This window comes from Rhinatrema bivittatum, chromosome 8 (genome assembly GCF_901001135.1).
Source record: "Rhinatrema bivittatum chromosome 8, aRhiBiv1.1, whole genome shotgun sequence".
Lineage (NCBI taxonomy): Eukaryota > Metazoa > Chordata > Amphibia > Gymnophiona > Rhinatrematidae > Rhinatrema > Rhinatrema bivittatum.
In genome coordinates this window covers 223,738,040-223,762,037 of record NC_042622.1, presented here as the reverse complement: position 1 = coordinate 223,762,037, position 23,998 = coordinate 223,738,040, and the positions used below count along the sequence as shown (strand labels likewise).

Genomic DNA, 23,998 nt, shown 5'->3' with positions numbered 1-23,998 from the left:
CTGCGGTTACCACCCTTAACCAATAAGCCTTGATGTAAAAACATTCTCTGCTTCAAAAGCAGGGAGAAAAGGGGAGTTAGAGTCACACAACAACCAATTAGAGCCCTGAATTTTATGGGCTGGGAAACTGATAAGCATGTGGGGTAACTTGCACGGAGCGGCAGTTACAGCCCTTAACAGAAGGCATGGGATTACGACCCTCAATCAATAAGCCTTGATGCTTTTTGATACAATTGCAACATCGCTCTCTGCTTTGACAGCAGAGGGTGGGGAATTGGATTCAGACAACAACCAACACAGGCCTTGACGTTTATGATCTGGGGTACTGATTTGCACAGATAAGGGAAAAAGCACAGGACTGCTTCTAAGGCCCAAGTCCATAAGCAAAGCACATCAACCCAGCACAGTCTGAATTTTCAAGGGTTATCATAAGGCTTTGTGTTAACTACATGGTGCGGCAGTTAAGCTACCCTTAACAGAAACATGGGGGTAACCTGCACGGCAGATACTACCACAAGAAGCTTGCTAGGCAGACTGGATGGACAATTTGGTCCTTTTCTGCCATCATTACTATGGTGCATACTATAACACCACTAACTCCTAGGACCAAACAGAAACAACCTAACTATGAAAAAGCTGCACTACAAAGATCACGTTGTGCCCCAGAAACACAAATATAGCTAGTTTTGGGAAAAGAGAAAAAAGTCAGACTGCTACAGGTTCCTACAAAGAAGCGATACGCTAGCAAAATCCCTCACCTGGGTCACACATGCAGTGCACCAAGTACAGAATGAGGGACCGCAAACTAGATATAAAAATGTGCAGACAAACACTGAAAAGGAAACCCCAAGAAGCCCCAACTCTGGATGTAATGCAAACCCGGAGAAACAGAAATGCATTTCTTCCTGTGCTGTGCAAAATATAAAGATGGAGGGGAGGAGGAGAAGGATGGAGAGATACAGGCACTGAATGCAATAGGATTCCCATCTTGTGGTTAGACACCAGCAGAGTCAGTGTCAGGTTCTGGTAAATGATATCTGCTACCTATCCCTCCTGAACCCTGGCTGTGGCGACACAGGATCTGCATTAACCCCTTCACTGCCACCCCCTCCATGACGCAACCTGATAATCCTGAAAGACGGAAATAAAAACAGCTTCAGGTCCGATGCCTACGATGCAGGACTTCTGCATGCAGCATGTGCATCAAAGTGCCCAGAGCATGTGAGACCCTGCCCAAGATTTAAAGTTATGGAGCCCAAAAGGCAAGAGCCAGGGATGGGAGGTTTTGGGCACCTTCCAAACTTAAGTGCCGCAATTTCCCCTAGCGTCTCCTTTGTAATAATAATAATAATGCTGCAGTCCATTTGCATTTAGCATTGGGCGCCCTGGAGAGGTGGAACAGCGCGCGTTAAGGGAGCGGGCGCTCAATCATGAACGCCCCTTTAACGCGCACCATTATTGCCATTGGCCCGTGCTTGTCCAGGAGCTCGAGAACCTCCCCAACCCATAAGAACATAAGAAAATGCCATACTGGGTCAGACCAAGGGTCCATCAAGCCCAGCATCCTGTTTCCAACAGTGGCCAATCCAGGCCATAAGAACCTGGCAAGTACCCAAAAACTAAGTCTATTCCATGTAACCATTGCTAATGGCAGTGGCTTAATAGCAGGTAATGGACTTCTCCTCCAAGAACTTATCCAATCCTTTTTTAAACACAGCTATACTAACTGCACGAACCACATTCTCTGGCAACAAATTCCAGAGTTTAATTGTGCGTTGAGTAAAAAAGAACTTTCTCCGATTAGTTTTAAATGTGCCCCATGCTAACTTCATGGAGTGCCCCCTAGTCTTTCTACTATCCGAAAGAGTAAACAACCGATTCACATCTACCCGTTCTAGACCTCTCATGATTTTAAACACCTCTATCATATCCCCCCTCAGTCGTCTCTTCTCCAAGCTGAAAAGTCCTAACCTCTTTAGTCTTTCCTCGTAGGGGAGTTGTTCCATTCCCCTTATCATTTTGGTAGCCCTTCTCTGTACCTTCTCCATTGCAATTATATCTTTTTTGAGATGCGGCGACCAGAATTGTACACAGTATTCAAGGTGCGGTCTCACCATGGAGCGATACAGAGGCATTATGACATTTTCCGTTTTATTCATCATTCCTTTTCTAATAATTCCCAACATTCTGTTTGCTTTTTTGACTGCCGCAGCACACTGAACCGATGATTTCAATGTGTTATCCACTATGACACCTAGATCTCTTTCTTGGGTTGTAGCACCTAATATGGAACCCAACATCGTGTAATTATAGCATGGGTTATTTTTCCCTATATGCATCACCTTGCACTTATCCACATTAAATTTCATCTGCCATTTGGATGCCCAATTTTCCAGTCTCACAAGGTCTTCCTGCAATTTATCACAATCTGTTTGTGATTTAACTACTCTGAACAATTTTGTGTCATCTGCAAATTTGATTATCTCACTCGTCGTATTTCTTTCCAGATCATTTATAAATATATTGAACAGTAAGGGTCCCAATACAGATCCCTGAGGCCCTCCACTGCCCACTCCCTTCCACTGAGAAAATTGCCCATTTAATCCTACTCTCTGTTTCCTGTCTTTTAGCCAGTTTGCAATCCACGAAAGCACATCGCCACCTATCCCATGACTTTTTACTTTTCCTAGAAGCCTCTCATGAGGAACTTTGTCAAACGCCTTCTGAAAATCCAAGTATACTATATCTACCGGTTCACCTTTATCCACATGTTTATTAACTCCTTCAAAAAAGTGAAGCAGATTTGTGAGGCAAGACTTGCCCTGGGTAAAGCCATGCTGACTTTGTTCCATTAAACCATGTCTTTCTATATGTTCTGTGATTTTGATGTTTAGAACACTTTCCACTATTTTTCCTGGCACTGAAGTCAGGCTAACCGGTCTGTAGTTTCCCGGATCGCCCCTGGAGCCCTTTTTAAATATTGGGGTTACATTTGCTATCCTCCAGTCTTCAGGTACAATGGATGATTTTAATGATAAGTTACAAATTTTTACTAATAGGTCTGAAATTTCATTTTTTAGTTCCTTCAGAACTCTGGGGTGTATACCATCCGGTCCAGGTGATTTACTACTCTTCAGTTTGTCAATCAGGCCTACCACATCTTCTAGGTTCACCGTGATTTGATTCAGTCCATCTGAATCATTACCCATGAAAACCTTCTCCATTACGGGTACCTCCCCAACATCCTCTTCAGTAAACACCGAAGCAAAGAAATCATTTAATCTTTCCGCGATGGCCTTATCTTCTCTAAGTGCCCCTTTAACCCCTCGATCATCTAACGGTCCAACTGACTCCCTCACAGGCTTTCTGCTTCGGATATATTTTAAAAAGTTTTTACTGTGAGTTTTTGCCTCTACAGCCAACTTCTTTTCAAATTCTCTCTTAGCCTGTCTTATCAATGTCTTACATTTAACTTGCCAATGTTTATGCTTTATCCTATTTTCTTCTGTTGGATCCTTCTTCCAATTTTTGAATGAAGATCTTTTGGCTAAAATAGCTTCTTTCACCTCCCCTTTTAACCATGCCGGTAATCGTTTTGCCTTCTTTCCACCTTTGTTAATGTGTGGAATACATCACTGCATAACCCTAAGCATAAGAACCTCCCCCCAACCATGTGACTTACAAGGTAAAGAATCCTCCCCTATCATTTTATGACCCTGACCTCAAGATATCACCCACCTTAAAAAAAAAAAAAAAGTTATGGTGACCCTGAGTTCAAGAACCTTCCTATCTGGCTCCAGCAGACAAGAAGCCCCAATCCCTGTGTGACCCTAAGCTTAAGAAGCTCCTTCAAGCCACATCATTGTTTGACCCTGAGCAAGTGGCCTTACCTCCCCTGCCACTCTCTCTTATTAATTCCTCTGTCCATTAACACTCAGTCCAGGTCCCAGACACGTACAGCAGCCCGGGCATGCTCCCCCCCCCCCCCCCCCAGAGATGGCTGTAGATCACACCTTGCGTACACAGCACACCCTACACACCTTACCTCGCGCCCCCCACAGCCCAGCTACTGCTGTGGGTCTTTAAAGAGTATCAACGGCCCCAGTGTGCCTGACCCAGAGAGCTGCAAGGCAGTGGCGTACCGAGGGTGTCCGGTGTCAAGTTCCCAGACGGACTTTCAAGCAGCAGAATGGATTCAGACTCCTCCCGTCAGCACAGACCTTGGCAAGCCATCTCAATATGGAATTTCCCAGTTCTCTTTTGTCGCGTGAAGAGCGACAGGAAATACCGGGGGGGGAAGAAGTGGAAGAAACGTGATTGTTTCACAGTAGGATCAGACGAGAGCCGGTGGCATGACCAGCTTCCACTCAAACAAGCTTTTGATTGCCAGCTTGCTACCTGCAAGGAACATCCACCTGCTCTCTCTCATAGGCGGATGTAATAAAGTGCACACGAAACACAGGGTGGTGCACATCATGCACACAACTTTACTCCCGATGGAGCAAGAAGTTTAGCACAGAAAAAAAAAATGTGTGCACTTTAGCGCTCCTCCATTTACCCCCCAGTGCAGGGAGGTGCACATGCTTAACACGTTTTAATGCCAGAAATACTACTGGTGAGAGATGGGAGTAAAGTTTCTGGGGCCAGTGTTAAGTCTAAGGAGCTTAACTGGGCTTAACTTGGAGTTTGTGGTGTGCAGGTCCTGTTCTGGGGATTTGTGCACATATTTTTGTGTTAGCGAGTTGTTTGTTTAATTCCCAGTGCATTAGCACAGCATTAGATTACTGCAGCAGGAATAAAACCTTTTTTTTTTATGCTAGGAAAAAAAACATGCGCCGACGTTCCATGCACATGTTTTATTTCATCAGGCTCTCTCTGAAATCTAAACTGCATTCCGTTGTCCTGCAATATTCGTTCTAACTCTTTATAAACTCTGAAAGCTTCCCTCAGCATCCCTTCAATCCTGTGTAAGGAAAGTATGACATGATGAGCAGTTATAGGCTGCGATGTCATTTACTGTGCCTTCTGGTACATGGTGGGGAGGTGGGGGGGTGTCCAACTCAAACTCCTAGCTCTAAGAGCCACCTCCCAGCCCTTTCCGGGTCTGAGCAGTCCTGTTCCACTCTCCGCTGCCACTTATGTAGCTACTGAGTCTTCAACTGTTATCCAACAGTCCCAGGGCATGCATCTGCCTCTGCCACCGAAAAGCTGAGAGAATACAGGATGCAAACCACTCATACTAAGAATTACATACCGGAGAGTGTGCGGCTCCCCCCCACAGAACCACAAGAACTGCAAAACCAAATGGAAAAAGCATCAGCCTAGTAAACCCATGGCAAACAGGAGCAGGTGAAACGTAAAGGCCCTAGCATCAACCAAGAGACACGGGCTTAAGAACTCTCAAAACCCCCTTCCACAGCCACATCCCAATTAGTGTAAGCCTGTGCTCAACCCACATCACTACATAACCCTAAGCTTAAGAAGCTCCCCCCCAACCATGCGACTCACAAGATAAAGAACCTACCACTTTATGACCCTGACCTAAAAAAAAAAAAAAAAAAAAATTGGTGACCCTGAGTTCAAGAACCTTCCCATGTGGCTCCAGCAGACAAGCCCCCCCCCCAATCCCTGTGTGACCCTAAGCTTAAGAAGCTCCTTCAAGCCACATCATTGTGTGACCCTGAGCAAGTGGCCTTACCTCCCTGCCACTCTCTCTTATTAATTCCTCTGTCCGTGAACACTCAGTCCAGGTCCCAGACACGTGCAGCAGCCCGGGCCCTCCCCTCCCCCAGAGATGGCTGCAGATCACACCCTTGCGTACACAAAGCACACCCCACAGCCCAGCTACTGCTGTGGGTCTTTAAAGAGTATCAACGGCCCCAGCGTGCCTGACCCAGAGAGCTGCAAGGCAGTGGGCGTACTGAGGGTGCCCGGGGATTTGTGCTGCCTCCCTCGCGCCCTGCCCCGTCACACTAATACAAACGCCACAAAATAAATGACCTGACAGACTGTTGGGAACAGCCTATAAGGCGAAAGCTTGTGTGTTCACAGCGACAGGGCTGGCAATGAGAAAAAGGGATTCACTTGCACTACTCGGTTGAAGGCCGACTTCACCCTAGATGTCCCTAGCTGGTCATCCTGCAGGGAAGTCCACATAAAAAATTTAAAAAAAAAAATAATCTCATTCTCCAGCTGGTTAAAGAAACATGGAAAATCCTCCTCAGCTACTGGTGCCCAAAGGTCGGAAGGGCAGGCTGAAATTTGAAAAGAAAAGACTGGAGAAAAGGAAATGGGAGGGATTCTCTTGACACAAGTGAGAAAAGAAACCCACCAAATTTAATCTCTCTCTCTCTGAGGGAGCATACAGGGACCATTATTAGGATGGTGACCGCTAAACAGAACAAGATACTCCACATTAACTTTGTACCAATAAACCACATAGCAGTACTCGGACATGATTTTCTTTCCCCCCCCGTACACATCTGTCCCTGAAAACAGAAGAAGTGATTATTTTCCCAAAAAACAAGGAATGCTCAGTTTTATGCTATATATTATTAACCTAATAACATGACCCACACAAGCCACAACCAACAAAATAATTATTTGGGTTTCTTTTAGCACAATACAAAACCTCCAGATGACAACCTCAAAGCTACATCAACACAACCCCAAATGCATGTTGATGGCCCTATTAGGAATTCCCGCGCAATTCAAAAGTAAAATGTGCAGCCAAGCCGCACATTTTACTTTCAGAAATTAGCGCCTACCCAAAGATAGGCACTAATTTCTCCGGGCATCGGGAAAGTGCACAGAAAAGCAGTAAAAACTGCTTTTCTGTGCACCCTTCGACTTAATGTCATGGCGATATTATGTCGGAGGTCCCGAAAGTTTAAAAAAGTAAAAAAAAAAAAAATTTGAAATAGGCCCGCGGGTTGAAAACCGGATGCTCAGTTTTGCCAGCGTCCATGTTCCAAACCCATGGCTGTCAGTGGGCTCGAGAACCAACACCGGAAAAATTGAGCGTCAGCTGTCAAACCCACTGACAGCCGCCGCTCCTGTCCGAAAAGAGGTGCTAGGGACGCGCTAGTGTTCCTAGCGCCTCTTTTTACCGCCGGGCCTAATTTAAATAAATGTATGTACTGTATCGCGCACACAGGAGAGTAAGTGTAAGGGTTGTTTCACTTCCTTACTAATTGTTTTGCCTTTTTCCAGCTATAAGAGTAGGGTATTGCGTTTAAGACCAGCCTTAAGGTTTTTTCCCCACTCAGTAACAACCCTACCTATGAAAAGTCAATACTGCACATATTATACCAGGCCCTAAAACACCAATACACCTCCCGTTAAGAAAACAAAACAAATCAGTAATTAAAAAACTTTTTTTTTTTTTTTTTTTTTTTAAAAACAGGTATCATAATAGTACCCCAAAATTAAAACTAAGAACAAAAAAAATCCCCCACTCTTCATACCAAGGAACTTTTGATTTCCAGTCACCCTGAGATTATTGTGGAGGGTTACATGGTGGTGGTGGCAAACTCTCTCCTCTCTGACACACAGTCAGGCTGTCTCCCTTTGTCTCACACACTCCTTCTTCACAGTCACTATCACACTCTGCTACACCCCCCCCCCCCCCCAATTTCCCTGTCTCATCTCACATATCCTCTCTCATATATAAGTCACTCACAGTGTCTCCTGCTCTCTCATACACCCTCTATAATTCACTCACATATAGCTAAATTTTAAATCCCCTGCACGCAGGGAAAACAGGGGTTACAGCTCCCCTATGAGGAAAGGCTGAAGAGGTTAGGGCTATTCAGCTTGGAGAAGAGACAGCTGAGGGGGGATATGATAGAGGTCTCTAAAATCATGAAAGGTCTTTAACAAGTAGATGTGAATCGGTTATTTACACTTTCGGATAATAGAAGGACTAGGAGGCACACCATGAAGTTAGCAAGTAGTACATTTAAGACTAATAGATTTTTTTAGATTTTTTTTTTAATATTCTGCTTTTTGCACTTTTTTCAGCACTTCAAAGTGGATTACATTCAGGTACTGTAGGTATTTCCCTATCCCCAGAGGGCTAGAGAATTCTTTTTCACTCAACAATTAAGCTCTGGAATTTGTTGCCAGAGGATTTGGTTAGTGCAGTTAGTGTAGCTGGGTTTAAAAAAGGTTTGGATAAGTTCTTGGAGAAGTCCATTAACTGCTATTAATCAAGTTGACTTAGGGAATGGCCACTGCTATTACTGGCATCAGTACCATGGGATCTTCTTGGTGTTTGGGTATTTGCCAGGTTCTTGTGGCCTGGTTTGGCCACTGTTGGAAACAGGCTGCTGGGCTTGCTGGATCCTTGGTCTGACCCAGCATGACAATTTCTTATGTTCAAAGGGTCTCAGCCACGCTACATGTAGTTGTGCCGGGCCCAAGAAAAGGGGTGATCCGAGGGCAGGGAGGGGCAGCTGGAGACAGCCAGTGCAGCAGCCATTTGCCTCTGTGCCAGGGGATCGCCTGCCAGAGCTGGTGTAAATTTGGAAATAAAGAAAATAAAAAAAGGTAGGCCCTGAAAAGGGGTTGGGGAAGGGGGAGGGGGGGTAGGAAAGTTCCCTCCCAGTCTGCTCCTTAATTGGAGCAGACTGGTAAGAAATTGGGGGAGGATGATCTCATCACCGCACCTAAACTGGGCAAATCTACCCCCCTTGTGCGCCAGCCCGGATTTTATAACATGCGCGCACAGGTTATAAAATCATGTATCCATGTGCGTGCACCGGGTAGCAGGTGTGTAATTTTTTTTAATCTACCCCATAGCCTTTAGTGTCAGTTAGCTTAATCTAATACCACCATGCTCCCTTCCCCCCTGGTGTGCCCAAACATCTCCCCTTCCACAGCACACCACCTTTCCCCTCTCCCCTGCACTAGAATCCCATTCCCTCTTACTATAGTTCCTCTTTATCCCCATCCCACTCCTCTCTCACTTTCTCAGCCATGCCCCTACCACCATTCTCTCAGCAAATCAGCCCCACAACTCCAGCCAGGATTCTCCCCCTTCCTATGACAATCCCAGCATTCTCCTCTCCCCCTACCTTGGCTGAACCTCAACAGTATTCTCTTCTGTGCTTTATCTCCCTCCCTTTCCAGGCTGGACCTCAACACTCCCCTTACCCCTCAGCACTTCTTCCCTCACAAGGTTAAAGCCCAGCACCCTCCTAGTTTTCCCCAAATGCCCCTCACTCAGTTCCAATACAAGCATCCTCCCTCCTAGCTCACCCAAATGCCCCTTCCACCTCAAAACAAGCATTCTGAGCTCTCCTAGTTCCTCATTCTCCTCCCTACCTCACCCCCAAATTTGAACCTCAGGCTCAAGTCCCTGCTCCACCCCCTGGAACTCAAATTCCTGGCTAGCTGGAGAGGAGAAGGCATGGTATTGCTGAGGTATGAGCATTTCTCGAGTGCAGTGCGTCCCGTCCCATATTCCTCTTCCTTGAATGCCTTTTCGTGGTACAGCAGCAGCACCAGCAAGCAAAGAGGGAGGGGGGGGGGGGGGGGCCTAGAAATGTTCATCATAACAACGCCGGGGCCGGCTGAAAAAGGTCCCCGGCTTAGCCTCTTTGAATTTCAGCCCGAGCACGAGGATTCCATCTTCTGCCGGCCCGCGCGGCCACTTAGCCCGCCTCCTGCTCCATCATGCCATTGGCCCCTCACTTTCTGACGCCACCACCACCACCAGGAAGAAACCCTCCCTGTTTGGCTGCATCTGCATGTACCATGACACCGTTTGTTTGCGTTGGCCCCACGGGCCCGCGGCGAAACAGTACAAAAATAAATTTCAGACTCCTGAAGTGTCCCTCTTAAACCCGCAACCTGAAGATTTGGGATCCCGGTACACCACTGCAGCATGGGATTAGGTAGCCCTGCTCTACCCCGCACAGGAGGAGCACGCACATTCAACCTCCACCCCCGGCCCCGCTCCCCTACACACACATACCCTTCCAGGGTCCTGGATGCCGTATGCACGCGCTTAACCCGCTCCCCTACCCGTGCACCTGCAGGCGCGCGCACTCTCACCTCCGGCCGCGCACCTGCGCCTCCTCCAACTGACGCCAAACCCGGACCCCCGACCCTGAGGGGAGGGGGCGCGGATGCTCATGCCTCGCCCATCACCCGCTCATTGGTTCCCCCTCGCCTCCGAGACCCGCCTTCTCTCCCCTCTTCCTCCACCCCCGTTCTCTTATCTTGACCACGCCCACAAATTGGCTGCGATTACAATTTTGATGGAAAGGGGGCGGAGACCGACAATTTGCTTGTATGTGATTGCTTGGTGGGCAGGCTCTTGAGGCAAAGAAAAAAAAGCAATTGACAGATGCTTCTGATTGGTCAGGCGATAGCAATGGTTGCTAGAAAAGTGGCAGGGACATGCCCATTGCAAGAGGGGAAATGTTGCCTTTAAAGTTAATAGCAAGACCGCTGAAAATGATTGCGTCCAGAACGCTACAGTATAAACTGTTTCAACTAGCTCTTCTCTTGGGCAAAGAACGTTTTGCTGGAGTTGACATCAGAGTCCGTGTTAAGGGTGGTGGTTCTGTTGCGCAGGTGTATGCTATTCGCCAGGCTATTTCCAATTCATTGGTGGCTTCTTATCAAAAGAATGTTGATGAAGCTTCCGAGAAAGAGATCAGACATCTTAATTCAGTATGACAGGACCTTGCTGGTTGCAGATCCTCGTCGTTGTGAGTTCAAGAAATTTGGTGAACCTGGAGCTCGTGCTCTCTGCCAGAAGTCTTACAGTTAAATGTTTTGTACATCTGTATTTATTTATTTATTTATGTATTTTTGGGTTTTATATACCGATCTTCTTGCATTGGATGCAAATCAAACCGGTTTACAGTGAAACAATTTAACTTGCCTAGGAGCATTACATGGAACAAAGAACATTGAACAAATAAGAGTGCTTATGAGCATTACATAGAAATACATAGAAATAAATGAAATACATTTATTCAAAATAAATGGATTTCAAAATAAATCTGGAGAAAAACTGGGAAAAATGTAGCAGGAAGTTTACTTTTCTTCTAGATTTCATTGTTAAATGTGCACCAGCTCGCTTGTTAAACTGTCAGATCGATACTCTAAGGCCGCGGTAGAAACAGTGTGGCAGTGTCAGGCGCACCCTCGTTCCCCGCACGCACAGTTCTCTTCACCTACCGCTCGATACTCTCTTCTAATTGCATGCAAATGCATGCCGCGGCTGCGAAGCCTTAGGCAAGCATTAGGCCCGCACAACCCATTTTACTGTATAGAGCGCCTATACAGTATCCTGGGTTCGCGGGCCTAACGCTTCATGGCCGCGCTGGTATCTGTCATTTCAAATGACATTTGAAATGACAGGTACCAGGAAGTGGACAGTTATGTTCCCCGATGCTCAGCAAACTTTCCCCCAGCCCCCGCTTACCTGCCCTGGCCCCGTCCGGTCTCCGGTGCAGCCCCAGTCCTGTCCCCTCCTCCCGAAGCAAAAAAAAAAAAAAAACGAAAAAGTAGCAAGGCTCGGGCCTGCTACGGTAGTCCCTTCTCCCTTCTCCTCTCCTCCCGATTTCGGCGCTCAAGGCGGCCGGGTGGGCGTGCAATTCATCCAGGCAGAGGGAGCCGGCGGCGAAAGCGGCCTCCGGCTCCCTCTGCCTGGATGAATGCACGGCCCCCGCCGGCAGTGAATGAATGCCCGTGCGATTTCGGCGCTCAAGGCGTGACGTCACGACGCTTGACGTCACGGCATGTGACTGCCTTGAGCTCCGAAATCGCACGGGCATTCATGCACTGCCGGTGGGGGCCGTGCATTCATCCAGGCAGAGGGAGCCGGAGGCCGCTTTCGCCGCCGGCTCCCTCTGCCTGGATGAATGCACGCCCACCCGGCCGCGGCCTGGATCCAACGCGCGCCCACCCGCCCGCCGGCTCCCACCGCCGCCTGGATCCAACGCGCGCCCACCCGCCCGCCGGCTCCCGCCGCCGCCTGGATGAACGGGCGCCCATCCGCCCGCCGGCTCCCGCTGCCGCCTCGATGATCGCACGCCTGGGAGATTCGGAAAGTGACAGGTATTTATACATATATATAAACAACTTACGCTGCAATGTTTTTTACACTTTACGGTTTTACCCCCATTTTTTACACTTTATTCCCGTTTTAATTTTCGAACACCACACTAACACCACACTAACACCAAGTAGAGGGTAGGCGGTAAACTAACAGGTTAAGGACGTGGCAAAATAGCGGGTTACAAAGGAGATAATCTGAGCACGCGTCACAATATCGGAGGGGGAATAGCTAATTCCTTCATTATACAGCTAATTCATTCATTTACATATCATATACATGCTGCGTGCGGAAAGGGTTATGCGTCTGTTTTAAGAAGCGCTAAGGACGCGTGAAACTGGAGACTGTATCGGTGGATCGCTTTACACGTCCGAATTGTGCGCTCCCAGCACGTTACAGACGGGAAATCTTCAACCGCACGTTACAGTATCGACCTGTGTGTTAATGATCATAGCATTTATTTTTAATCCCATATGTCACAATGTTTTTTATTACTATTTTATTTGATATAGCACTGGATCCACAGCCTTCCAACAGCCCGATAAAATGTATTTATAAGTGTGCAGGTTCAAATCAAGATTCGCTTAGTGATACCGAGCTAATAATAATCCATATATTATATAGCACTTTTTGTCTGAACAATATAGGGAGCAACACACACAAAATTAAGACATATAAAAGTCTATGGTCAAATAGTTTTTTGTCCTTTTGACAACGTATAAGAGGTTCTAAATTTTACCCTAAATTTTGGTTCCTAAAACGTGGGTGGCTATGGGGAGTGGAATTAGGACAGGAAAAAAGGTGAAGTGCTTAGCACTAGGCACTATATTCCCTAAGGGGTAGATTTTCAAACCGCGCGAATTGGCGTACTTTTGCTGGCGCATCAGGCGCAAGCAAAAGTACGCAGGATTTTAGTAGATACGCGCGTAGCCGCGCGTATCCGCTAAAATCCTGGATCGGCGCGCGCAAGGCTATCGATTCTGTATAGCCGGCGCGCGCCGAGCCGCGCAGCCTACCCCCGTTCCCTCCGAGGCCGCTCCGAAATCGGAGCGGCCTCGGAGGGAACTTTCTTTTGCCCTCCCCTCACCTTCCCCTCCCTTCCCCTACCTAACCCACCCGCCCGGCCCTGTCTAAATCCCCCCTTACCTTTGTCGGGAGATTTACGCCTCCCGGAGGGAGACGTAAATCCCCGCGTGCCAGCGGGCTGCTAGTGCGCCGGGACGCGACCTGGGGGCGGGTACGGAGGGCGCGGCCACGCCCCCGGACCGCCCCGGGCCGTAACCACGCCCCCAAAATGCGCGCCGACCGGGCCCGCCCCCGACACGCCCCCCTCGCCAAACCCCGGGACTTACGCGAGTCCCGGGGTCTGCGCGCGCTGGTAGGCCTATTGAACATCAAATTACATCCAATAATTAAAACTAATAAGGATTGAAAAATCTGCTGCTGGGATCTTCTATTTTCCAGTCATCCTGGGATAGTCGTGGATTGGGAGAGGTAGGGCCACACAAATTTAATCTTCTCTCTCACCACGTGCACACAATAACACATTCATCCTCTCACAAACTCCCTCTTTCTAACGTATACAGACTACCTCTCCCTTACAGATACAGTGTGTGTGCATTCACAGGCACACAGGCTCTCACACTGACACAGGGGTGGCTCAAGGCAATCTGCTCCCTGAGGCAAGGGAAGAGATGGCACCTCCCTCCCCTTCTGCTGTCCAAGGCATGGCACAGCACAGGTCAAATCACCAAGATGGCCAAGGAGGAGGTGATGTCTCCCCCCTTGGACCCTGGCCCTTTCAATGATTTGAAATGCTGGGGAAGTGGGCAGGCAGGGGTCAGAGCTCCCAGTGCTGTGGCAGATAAGAGCGTCAGTGATATTTTTAAGAAGCTGGCAATCCTGCCACACTCCTCGGATCCCTACCATCTGCTTCCCACCCTTCCCCAGTATCTGCCCCCCCCCCCCCCCCGGGGTCGTGGAAGAGGGGTGAATGATGAGGGGCTGTGCATGACGCACTCTCTCAGGGCCAGTATAAGGGTATTAAGTGCTCAGCAAACCTTACTGCCTTGCTCCCCCTCCTGCACCCCCTCCCCCAGCTCTCATCACACACAATTAAAAATTATGCATTAATAAGAACAGATTTTACATGAAAAAGGACATTCAAAGTACAATCTTATGACGTAAAAATATCACTTACAACAAGATTTACATGCAATCTTGTGATGCCAAAGAGGAAACCCTGCAATAAAGACACATGGCACCCATATGGTATTAGGCCTATTGTAAAGTGCATTGGTTTGGGCTTAGCCCTCAAAAAGCCATGAAAATTGAACTACAATTACAATACAGTAAACTTCCAATACCAAAACTGCATGAACTGCCAGCACTCAAACAGTAAAAATCCTTCCCATGAAAATGCAACATTGCAAATATTACTCCAGGCTGTAAAATACCAATACACTCTCTATTAAAAAAAAAAAAAAAAGAACAAGACAGGCTGTTATAGATCCTTACACAGAAACTATACAATAGCAGAATACCTCGCTTCCATTACACACCAGAACACAAACAGACCATAAAGTATAAACAGAAATGTACAAACACTGAAATGAAAATTGTTAATAGCCAGACTGTATGCAGTGCAACAATGGAAAAACAAAAACATCACCATTTCTCATAAAACAATAAAATCAGGAAATATAAAAGCCATAATAGTAAAATCATACAATTAAAAAAATAAATATTTCAAGACAACTGATGAATAGAATAACATTCTAAAATTAAATTCATATACAAATTTTCAAAGTTCCATGTAAAAATAGAAGACACATCAAATAACATGAATAATAATTACAACTAATAAGGATAAAAAAAATTTCCAGCTTTTCATACCAGGGAACTTTTGATTTCCAGTCACTCTGAAATTGGCCTGGAGTAGTGGGGGGCACACAAAAGCTTTGTCCACTCTCTTTCTCATATACATACTTTTTAACACACATATCTTCATTCTCACACACACACACACACACTTGTTCACACTCTCTCACATACACAAGCTTTCTTACACTCATGCTCTCTCTCTCGCTCACCCACACACATACATGCTCACTCATGCTCATATGCTCCTCCCCCTTTTCTCCCCCCCCCCTTCTCCACTTTATATTCCATCCCCTCTCTCACACCCTCCCCTCCTCTCTCACTCCCACTCCCACTTTTTCTTCCCTTCCCTTCCCTTCCACTCCACCCACTGGGTCTCTTCTTTTTTTTTTTTTTCAAAATAATTTTTATTGTTGCAAGGAGCACAGCTATTTAATATGTTGAAATCCTCTACTCAGAGTGCGGCAGTGGCCAAGAAAGCAAATAGAATGCTAGGGATTATTAGGAAAGGAATGGAGAATAAAACTGAGAATATCATAATGCCTCTGTATCACTCCATGGTGAGACCACATCTTGAGCACTGTGTATAATTCTGGTCACCACATCTCAAAAAAGATGTAGCAGAATTAGAAAAGATAGAGAAAGGCGACCAACATGATAAAGGGGATGGAACAATTCCTCTATGAAGAAAGGCTAAAGAGGTTAGGACTCTTCAACTTGGAGAAGAGACGGCTGAGGAGAAATATGATAGAGGTCTATAAAATAATGAGTGGAGTGGAACCGGTAAATGCAAATCAGTTTATTTTTTTTTTAAAGTATAAAGACTAGGGGACACGCAATGAAGTTACTAGGTAATACATTTAAGACAAACATTTCATTTATTTATAGGAGAAAATATTTTTTAACTCCATACATAATTAAATTCTGGAATTCATTGCTGGAGGATGTGCTAAAAGATATAAGTGTAACTAGGTTCAAAAGAGGTTTGGAAAAGTTCCTGGAAGAAAGGTTCATAAACCAAAACCATTATTAAGGTGGATTTGGGGAAATCCATTGCTTATTCCTAAGATATGCAGCATGGAATCTATTTAATTTTTGGGATCCTGCCAGGTACTTATTACCTGGATTGGCCACTGTTGGAAGCAGGATACTGGGCTTGATGGAGTTTTGGTCTCTGATCCAGTATGGCAAATTGTATGTTCTTAGGGACGGATTTTAAAACGAGCGCGAATAGCCTACTTTTGTTTGCGCTCCAGGCGCAAACAAAAGTACGCTGGATTTTAGTAGATACGCGCGGAGCCACGCGTATCCGCTAAAATCCTGGATCGGCGCGCGCAAGGCTATCGATTTCGTATAGCCGGTGCGCGCCGAGCCGCGCAGCCTACCCCCGCAACCTACCCCCGTTCCCTCCAAGGCCGCTCCGAAATCGGAGCGGCCTCGGAGGGAACTTTCCTTTGCCCTCCCCTCACCTTCCCCTCCCTTCCCTACCTAACCCACCCGCCCGGCCCTGTCTAAACCCCCCCTTACCTTTGTCGGGGGATTTACGCCTCCCGGAGGGAGGCGTAAATCCCCGCGCGTCAGCGGGCCTCCTGCGCGCCGGGACACGACCTGGGGGCGGGTCCGGAGGGCACGGCCACGCCCCCGGAACGCTCCCGACACGCCCCAAAAACGCCGCGCGGTTCGGGCCCGCCCCCCGACACGCCCCCTCCGAAAACCCCGGGACTTACGCGAGTCCCGGGGCTCTGCGCGCGCCGGTAGGCCTATGTAAAATAGGCTTCCCGGCGCGCAGGGCCCTGCTCGCGTAAATCCGCCCGGTTTTGGGCGGATTTACGCGAGCAGGGCTCTGAAAATCCGCCCCTTATTGAATAGACTTGGTTATAATATATCAAACCTGCCTTCCACATCTCAGTCATGTACCCCTTTTTTTTTTTTTAAAGTGATAACATGTGTGAATCCAAGTGGAAATGTTTTATGAAAACAAGCAGTCTTTCGTTAAAAGTAAAAAAACAGTCACCAATACACCAGGAGACAGTGAGCCCTTGTGCCTCAGTCAGGTTTGTGCTGCCTATCTTGTGCAAGCACAAGATATGAAGCCTTAACAGGCAGCAGCTGACACACCCCTGGAGCAGGTCTTCTGCCTAGCCAACCACCTTCCCCTCGGGTTCAGCCCTCAGGTTCTGGCAGCCGGCAGGACTTTCCTGTCCTGATCCAAAGGTGGCTACCAGGGCTAGACAACTGGCCGAGCTGAGCGAGAATGGAGTCTGGTCCGAGAACGCAGGAACCAACACCAGGGCAGACAAGGACAATGGAGAGTGGAACAGAGAACCCCAGGACTCACACGGAGGTCATATATGTGCATAGACCTTCCCGTCTGCTTTACATGAGTTCATTTTTGTTTAGCTGTGTTATAAAAGACTGCTTTTCTATCATTTCCTGTTTATTTGGTGCTGGCTATCGCCTCTCTTTTCATAGCATTGTACCCAGAGATTGTTTGTAATAACAACTCTGACTAAGTCTTAAATCACACAATAATATATTTATTATACTGAGTATAAGCAATGGTATACGCAGGAAGCAAAGGTATACTTACAACATGTACATAGCACATCTATGGTCTGGAACATTTGCTTAATTTTTTCTTTTTGCAAGCTCTTTTTATATACATTTTCTGTAAGCTAATTGATAACTACTATTTGTTCCAAAACCACAAGATTTCAGTTAACCTTGCTGCTAAGTGCAGCTACTCTTTGTTCCCGTTTAATCTTATCTTACTTCATATGCACAAACTTTCTTCACAGATACCCTTTTTCAGATCTGTTATCTTCACAGATACCCTTTCTCAGACCTGTCATCTTCTTATCTTATGCTCATCCTGTGACTTCACTTGTTGACGTTTCACCTGGATTCTGCTAATGTGTGTTTTACTAGGCCATAGTTCATATGTTGCTTTGCAAAACTAGGCCATAGTTCACCATAGCTTCTTCTTCTTTCTTCAGAGCCTTAATTCATTTTGAGGCCTCTGGTATTTTTTCCTCAGTATGTTCTACAATCCTCCCTTGAGCCAGATTGACTCTGGCTCACATTAGGTATCTTCATTCTTCACACAGGGGAACAGCATAGAGACTAGGGTTTTCTTCTTTGTATCTGTGGACACCTCCCTAGGACCTCCCTTTTTTAACTGCTCTCACTTTCCGTTTCCCAGCTATCATCTGTACTGATTGTGGTTTGGACCATTCTAGTAGTTCTCAAGTTTATATTGCTATACGCTATCATATTGGTTACTGGTTTTGGTGTTGGCATCTTTGGTCGACAATATTGTAATACTGAACAAATACATGGAATACAAAAACATAACATTATACCTAAAACTAGTAATCCAAGAAAAACTCCTACTATCCCCTTCAAATGACTAGATAAGTTAGAAAACCAGGAGGTTATGGAATCCCACCAAGTTACTGAGATTCCTCCCTCAAAATCGCTAACTTGAAGTCTAGCCAGTTCTTGTATCTTTTGCATTGCGTTATAAACTATATGAGAGCGATTAACCACTACTGTACAACATTCAGAGCTATTAAGTACCGTACACAATCCGCCTTGGGCAGCCAATATATAGTCCAGACCGTGTCGATTATATGTAGAAACAGTAGTTAATTCATCTACCGTGTCTTGAAGGGCTTTAAGGGCGATTTCTAATTCATGCGTGACTACATGGAGGACAGATTGTAGTCGCCGAATGGCCATTCCCAATTCAGCTGCAACTGCAGGTTGGGCAAATGGTAACCATGAGGTATAGCTTAATGCGTCTAATCTAGTTTTAGTTAAAGGGTAGGTGGAGTTAATATAATCCAATGAGAGTTGGATTGCTTGATCTTCAGGGACAGCTGAGGGAACACTCCTTCGGGAGCGGGTATGCATAGGGTGATTTAATGGAATAATTCGAGAAAAATAGTTAAATGTAACTAACACACAAAATTCATAGTATGTAGGGAGTTTGAGGAAAACTATTCCATCACACAACCAATAATGTCCAACATAAAGATTTGCAAAGTTTTGTATTACGGTATCATTGCTATTGTCATAAGGGCCATAAACAAAAGGAGATTTATATTTTCCTAATACACTACAAGGAACCAAAGATAAGTCATTTTCAGATGAACAGTTATTGTCTGCTATGTTGAAGAGGTCACACAGACGTGGACAGACAGTGTATGTGGAATTGAAAGTGCGTATATATTGGGTGTCGGTGGCTACATGTACAATCTTGGACAGATTTGCTATACATGGGAGGCAACCTGGTGGAGGAGATGCAGTAATATGTGAAAATGTGCAATTACAGCTTATTACAATGTCAGTGAAAGGGGTGCTGGGTAAGATGGTTCCCTTACGAATAATCCATGTTGTATTGTATGTGGAGTAAGTATAGTTGCAAGGAATAGGGTTCGGGGAAGTAACATTACTAAGGCAAAGAAAACCATTTTTTGGTAAATCAGCTGTAAGTGGGGGAGGTTTGGCATTACCCAAATATTGTGTCCATGTTTGTCCTGCTAATGGATCTATGGTCATATTGTGTGGTCCATTATCTTTAAATCCTAAAATATGGTGTAATGGAACTGGAAAGGAAATGGCTGGGACATGTGAATGGGCTTTTTGATGTGGAGTGCAGACAATACAATCCGTAATATCTGCTGGAAGAGCCTTTACTAATTCTTGTATTGTCTGTACCCACAAATTTGTTAATCCTGAAACAGGGGCCTGTTGGAGAGGGAAAGAAGTAACAAGTGGCCATGTATACGTTAGTACATATAAACAGGTTAGTAAACATAACATTTTCTTTTCCTGCAGTCGTCAGTCTACTTCAGAGAGAAAAGATAATGCAACAGTCCAATTATAGTATCGGATTAAATGTCCGTATATCCGACAAATGTACCCAAGTGGAATGTTCAGATAGTTTAGCAGCAGTATGGCTGAGGTCTGTGATAGTGAAAGGTCCAACGTATATCGGATCCTTCCAAGTCTTGTGGGTGTAATTCTTTCGTAGTACTTGATCACCTACTGAAAAGGAAGCGCAAAAAGATTGTTTAGGAACCTTTTTCGATTCAGTCTGTATTAGATCTGCTGCCATGGCTACTAGGGGCTGAACTTTTTTCCAATACTCTACTTGAGTATCAGTTTGTCTTATTCTCACCGGATTCATAATCCGTCCTGTCTGTAATTGAAATGGAGTAATCTCATGGATTGTACCTGGCGTATTCCGTATATTCATTAAGGCCAATGGTAATACATCCAACCAGGTATATAATTTGTTTGTTTTGTTTTTATTTAATGCTGCTAGCAATACCCTCAATTTTGTTTTCAATATTCCGTTATATCGTTCTACCAAACCATTCGAGGTTGGCTTATAGACTGACACACGTCGATGGATAATATTACAGATCTCTTGTAATTCATTCATAATTTGATTATTAAAGTGTGTCCCATTATCAGATACAATTTTGATCGGACATCCATGGGCTGGTAAAATTCTATGTAAAAAGGTATCAATAACTACATGAGCTGTTTCTTTTGTACATGGGAAAGCTTCTATCCAATGTGAAAAGCTATCCACCCATACCAATACATACCGTTTTCCTTTAACTGCTTCAATCATATCAGTGTAATCAATGTGCCATTCCAAACCTGGTCCCTGGGGGATAGGCAAGTTCCCAGGACTCACAGCTGGGCCTCGACGAGCTATATGAGTAGAACAGACTAAACAGTTATGAATTATCTGTACAGCTAAAGCATAAAGATTCTGGTTCCAATGATTACTTTGTATGCCTGCTAATAGTGCAGTGGCAGACAGATGCATGGTTGCATGCCATGCCAAGAAGTATCGCAACACTTCTGATGTTGTCAAACATTTTTTTCCATTAGGGTGGAGCCATTCTTTCCCTTTTTTATAACATCCAATTGTCACCCATTTCTGTAATTCCTCACCACTAGGTTGTTCATGGAGTATGTCAAGTGGCATGGGATATGGAGTATGCATTAATTCTGAGCTAAACCGTGTTTGCATAGTCATTAGTTTCACAGTAAGCACTTCTGTAGCAGCTTTATCTGCTAGGTCATTTCCTTGTGCCTCAAAGCTCATATGTCCAGTATGTGCTGGCGTCCATACTATAGCAGTTTTAGAACCAACCCCTTCCCTTTTTGATAATAAGTTCAATATTTGTTTCCAGTTGTTGATATGTTGTAAGGGCTGACCCGTGGCAGTAATCATTCCCCTTCTTTTCCATTTCAATAAATGGTATTGTAGAGAACTAACTACATATGAACTATCAGTATAGATCGTGCAGTGCTCTTTTATTCCTGAAGATTTCAAAGCTGCTATTACAGCAAGGAGTTCAGCTTCTTGTGCTGTTACACCTTTCTCTGTTTGATACTGTATTTTGGTAATAATATCTAAACTGGGTGTAACACTTAATGCTGCAAACGCTGCTTGCTGGTCTTTCTGTGCCCCATCTGTAAACCATATTAGTCCCTTGTCAAGGGGATCAAACTGGGTCAGTAAAAGGTCCGGGATGTCTTTTCTTTCAATTTGTCTCTGTACATTACTAGGAAAAAAACAATCTAGTAACTTATTCTGAGCTTTCGTGAAAGGTGCTGTTACTATATCTTGGCCAGTCAATATTGTTTGATATTTACCAAATCTGGTTGCTGTCAATGCAGCCTGACTAGTCGTTAGCAAATGATGTATTGAATGAGCGCAGTGTAAAATTAACGAGCTATATGGCATCATAGCTCGCCATTTACCAATAGCGGCGACAATAGCAGTTAATAACTTTGGAATTTCAGGTAGAGCCATTTCCACTGGACTATAGGATCCAGATAGAAATGCCACTGCTTGTTTCGGTGTATCTTCTTGATTTACAAAAGCAGCCCATGTGTTTCCCATGTCTCGGACCCATATATGCACTTTCAGCCTGGGGTCTACAGTACCTAAGGGTTCAGCCTGTAGTAAAGTCTGTAATACATCTTGTATTACCATTTCGTCATCTTCAGTCAATTTTATTTGCGCATAAGACCCAGTACCAGCCGGTACCTGTAAATGCCTCAGTAGAGGAGAAATGCGCGCTGAATAACTTGGTATCCATTGTCGACAGTAATTAAAAGTTCCCAATAAACCTCGTAATTGCTTTAAAGTCTGGGGAAACTCCTGTTTCTGTAGTTCTAACAATAGGTCCTTTGTTATGTGTTTAGTAGCTGAGGATATTATTTGACCTAGAAAATTTACTTGAGTCTTAGCTAATACACATTTTTGTTGATTACATTTATATCCTGCCTCACCAAGCCTTTGTAATAATTTAAATGTCCATTCACAACATTCTATTTTAGTTTCAGCAGAAAGCAATATGTCATCAACATATGTAAATAAAGATACTGATTTAGGTAAAATACTTCTGAACTGCTCTAGATCCTTGTTCAATTGTTTTGAAAATACAGTCGGGCTATCTGTAAAACCTTGGGGCATCCGTGCCCATCGATAAGCCTTTGTGCCTAATACAAAAGATGTTAGATCACGAGAAGCAGTATGTAGAGGAATTGCAAAGAATGCATTAGATAAATCAATGACAGAGTTGAACTTATATATGGGCTGTGTTTGTAATAATGTCAGAGGATTAGCACAAACTGGATATTGTGGAATCACTATATCATTCAATGCACGTAAATCATGAACAATTCTGACATCATTTTCTCCTTTTGGCACAGGGAACAAAGGAGTATTATAGGGTGACTGTGATTCTTCAATAATACCATGTTTTAACAATCTAGCAATATGTTTCATAGTAGGTTCCATTAATTTTTCTTTTACTGGATAAGGGCTCACATTTGGTCCCAGCTCAAATGGTACTGTTTTAATTCGATAAGCTGGAGCTGTTTTTGCTCTACCATAAGGAGCTTCCTCTGTGCTCCATAAATCTAAAGGTAGTTGATCCCATTTCCATTCATCTGGGATTTCATTCTCCTCCTCACTTCCTATTGAAGTGAGTAAGGAAAGGAGGCTCTTAGATGCTGGGATTTTAAAGGTGAGAGTTAATCCAAATTGAGTAAGTAGGTCTCGTCCTAGTAAATTTACAGGGCAATGTTCAGCAATTAAGAATTTAACTGAAGCTTCTCTTTTACCTTGTGTAGTGTTAATTACTACTGGGGTTAATTCAGTTAAATGTTTTTTACTGGGCTTGCCATCAAAGCCAATAGTGGTGTTTGTTTCAATGGATCTTTTTACAGCGCTTGGTTTAACACAAATAACAGATGATGTAGCGCCTGTATCAATCAAAAATTGCATTGGAACCTGCTGAGGACCTACTAATAGTTGAATAAACGGCTCTGAATTCTGTAAAAACACAGTATCACCCTGCATTATTCCCCTATTCCCCGACGTCTGTCAATAATTACCTTGGTCCCACACAGGGAATTGTGAGGGCTGTTGGCCAGCCTGTAACTGATCTGGTGCTGATAACGGCGGTGTCTGCAATGTTTGGTTAAGCGGCGGCGGTGTCTGTAATGTTTGTTGTGTGTGATCAGGGACTCCTGATCGCCTGCATTCAGTTGCATAGTGTCCAAATGACTGGCAATTCCAGCACTGCACATGAGCTCTTCTATCAGGGGACGGTCTATTCATTATCCCCTGTGCAAAACCTCTTCCTCCCCTTCCCCTTCTCATCCCTCGACCTCGGGGGATATAGGAGGGATATGCTCCCTGATATATTCCTGCATACGGGGTACGCGGAGGACCCTGTATCACATAACAATCCTGTATATCACTGCCTTGTAGGTTTACTGTATCCTGATTTCTTTGTGTTTTCATATTCTTTTTCTCTTCTAAGTCCGCTATCTGTAATGTCATTAATTTGCTAGCCATTTTCTGTTGCTCTTTATTAGAAGTTCTTATCATTTTGCAATGCACTGAGGCGAAATGCATTAAAGTGTTTCTCACCTCTGGCCATGTTTTTGTTGAAAGTGCCACAACATTATTCAAATTAGTCTGCATATTTGCAGGCA

General features: G+C 45.0%; 1 protein-coding gene across 6 annotated transcripts in view; it reads right to left on the bottom strand.

Annotated features, from left to right (window-relative positions):
* Positions 1-10,198, bottom strand: part of FCHO1 (FCH domain only 1) — a 160,094-nt gene extending 149,896 nt beyond the window's left edge. For 5 of the 6 annotated variants that reach the window (XM_029613705.1, XM_029613710.1, XM_029613707.1 and 2 more), the window contains exon 1: positions 10,060-10,198. The gene's annotated coding sequence lies outside the window, so the exon portion shown is untranslated. Of the gene's footprint in view, positions 1-9,979 lie in introns of all 6 variants that reach the window. The other variant, XM_029613706.1, reaches the window with a different exon arrangement.
* Positions 10,199-23,998: the final 13,800 nt, after the last annotated feature.